Here is a 3,389-nt window from a genome sequence, read left to right as displayed (position 1 = left end):
TCATAAATGTGTGTGTTTGTGTGTGTGTGTGTATAAATCTTTTGAAAATAAGTTACAAACATCTTGCCTCTTTTCCTCTAAATATTTCCCTAGAACAAGAATATTTCTTACATAATCATAGTATAAATATTAAAATCAGAAACTTTAACATTGAATGATATACGATTATCTAGTTCATACTCCACATTCAAATTTTGCCAACTTTCCCGATATTGTCTTTTACAGCAAATTTTTTCCAGTGCAGAATTCAATTCAGAATTACGTGTTGCATTTAGTTGTTAATCTCTATAGTCTCCTTTAAGTTCCTTCTTTTTCTTTCTTGACATTGACATTTTGAGAGAATCAGGCCAGTTATTTTGTAGACTGTCCCAAGTTTCAGTTTATCTACTTGCTTTCTCACAATTAGATTCAAGTTACGCGCTTTGGGCAGGAACACCACATAAAGTGGTCTTAGTGCATTCCGTTGAAAGACACACGTGTCAGTTTGTCCTGTCACTATGATGTTAACCTTGACCACTGGGCTAAGGTGGGGTCTGTTCAGTTTCTCCACTATAGATATCATTTTTTTTCCTTTGTAATAAATAAGCTATTTGAAAGGAGATACCTTGAGGGCTGAATATTCTGGTCCTCATCAAACTTGCACCCAAAATTTTAGCATCTATCGAGGAGTCTTATTCATGTTCCTATATATCGCTATTAGGGTTGAAAATAGTGATTATCTAACTTTACCACCCCTTCTATATCTATTAGTTGGCATTCTGCTATAAGGAAGCGTTCTCCCTTCTCTCCCATTTATTTATTAACAGTATGGATTCTTATTTAATTCAGTGAAAAACAATGCATTACTGTTATTATTTATGCTGATGTTTTATTGTCACAAAGAGGCAGAATTTGAACCCACGTCTTTCTGATCCCAAAGCCTATATTCTTGACCATCCTTCAATGCTCCATGCTGCTTACTATCTGTGCTACCTTAAGCAAATCACTTGCTCCCTCTAAAACTCAGCTTTAACATTGGAAGGATATAAGAGGCATGTGTGATGAATGGCAAAGGTCCTAAAAGAAAGTCTGTGGCATTCCCACTCAGATGAGTCCTAACCTCCATTCACTGCCAGGACCTCAGTACAATCCCACTCGACCGACTTCGAGCTGCACCAACCTTTTGCCTGGTCCTGACTTTGGGGCTTGGCACACACCCAACCCCTGACAGATCAAGGTTGTTCCATCCAACTGGCTCGCAGAGTAAAACAACATTGAGCAGAGCCACAGCTGAGCTGCAATAGGCATGTAGCGTAAAGGAGAAATAAACATTTATGGTCATCAGCTACTGAGGTTTTAGACTGGTTTCTCCTTAACCGCATCTATCACCCTGTATCCTAAGTTTTGTAAGTACAACAGGAACTGAGACAGACCTGGTCTCTGCCCTCATAGAGCTCACAATCCACTCAGGAAGACAGACACTAACCAAATGAATAATTATTTAGTCACAATTATGACAAAGGCTGCAGAGGAAAAGCACTTGGTACCTGGGCAGCATTTATCAAGGCTATGAGACTTCACCTGGAAAACCAGGGAGAGCTTCAGAGGAAGCAACAGTAAAACTAAGACTTTAAGAATGATTTTGAGTCACCCGGATGAAGAAGGGCAGGCGAGGTATTCCAGCAGTAGGAACAGCACGTGCAAAGACCCTGGGGAAGGAAAGAACCCTCCTGGGTTCCTATATTTTCCAAGCTTACTTCATCAATTGCCTCTTAATTCTGTCATCCCCAAGATCCTGCCCCTACATTTCCTTTTTCTATAAGTCTAATAAGAACATTAGGCATTTTCCCATATCATCACTAGGTGTCGACACAGACTTGGCTAAAATAGCAGCATTAGCTTCCCAAGTGTAGAAGCCCTAAGAAGTCTGAAACAAAAGGGCCATGGAGTTGGAGAAATTGAAGACAGGGAAGGCAAGGACCTTGCAAAGTCATGAAAGATTTGAACCCACTTGTTCTGCCTCCTGAAGGATGGCAAAATAAAGGGCATGGCTGGGAGGCCCTGCGCTAGCCTGTTTTATCCATTCGTAGTAATAGGTAACTATGAGAGCTAACTATGTGAAAGGCACTATTCTAAGCACTTTAAAATATGAACTCATTGAATTCCCAGGAACAACCACATGGGGGAGATTCTAATGTTTGCCTCGTTTTACAGATTGGGGAAAGCGAAGCTCAGAGAAGTTAAGTGACTTGCTCGACAACACACAACTAGTAAAATGCAGAGATCTGGCATTCTGGCTGCAGATCTTGCCTCTTTGGTCATCTTGGTAATCTTTTTATATCACATGGCTTCTTTGGTGATTTAACAAATAACTGTTGTTCCATTAAAGGTTAAATTTCCTGAATTTAAGTCTTGGTAAGGAAATAATGTCGACTTTTGGAAAAAGTAATTGTCAAATGCAGTGATGATATAGGAAAGTAGGTATTGTGGTTTCACAAAACATTGTTCTCTAAATAACATAACCTTTTGTTGATTCTTTCTCACTTAGCTCTAAGTTTGACATCCAGTTCCAAATGAATTCCACAGACCTGGTCATCAGCTATATCGGAGGCTTGGAGGACAAATGAGAAAGGGAGGATCTTGGCCTGGTTTTTCATTCATTCATTCATTCTTTCATTTATTGACTCGTTCAATAGCTACTGCCTCCTCCTCCCTTCCAGGCCCTGTACTGGACACTGTGGCCAAGAAATGACCCAAAAATGAGTTCTGCCCTCAAAGAGCTTACAGTCTAGTGAGAGTTAACAGACGCGGGAAACACACACATATTGGCACTGTGTAATTGCCCATCTCCCCAGACTGATGGCATTTGTCTTATTCACTTCTCTATCCTCCATGCCTAGCACAGTATCTGGCACATGTTAGGTGCTCAATAAATGTTTTCTGAATGAATGCAAAGGCTTCATGGAGGAGGTGCCGTTTGATCTGGAACTTCAACAGGTGAAGAGAGGGAAGGGGGATACCCCCTCAAAAGTGACAGGGTCACTTTAGAAAGATCATCCTGGCAAGTGTGTGGAGGACGATGGTTCTGGGTGAGACAAATGAGAAGGCTGGTGGAGTCCAGGGAAGAAAGGCTGGTAGCCTGGACCAAGGCTTTAGCATCAGGGACAGAAAAGGCCTGAAGGGAGGTTCAGAAGGGATTGACTAGACTTGGGGAGTGTGGAACAGGAGCAAGCAGGGGTCGTGGGTTAAGTTTGGGTGTCTGGTAGAGGGGGCAGGTTGGAGAGCCTTGGCAGGAAGTTGAGTCTATTGAGCAAAATTTTAGGACAGAAAGACCTCCCAGCTCCCTCAAGTCAGAGCCCATCTTTGGTGTTGTTTCTACCACCTGGAACTGAGCTTGGAAGGTGAAGCAG

Source organism: Pteropus alecto, unplaced genomic scaffold, assembly GCF_000325575.1.
Source record: "Pteropus alecto unplaced genomic scaffold, ASM32557v1 scaffold45, whole genome shotgun sequence".
Lineage (NCBI taxonomy): Eukaryota > Metazoa > Chordata > Mammalia > Chiroptera > Pteropodidae > Pteropus > Pteropus alecto.
This window is presented reverse-complemented; position numbering follows the sequence as displayed.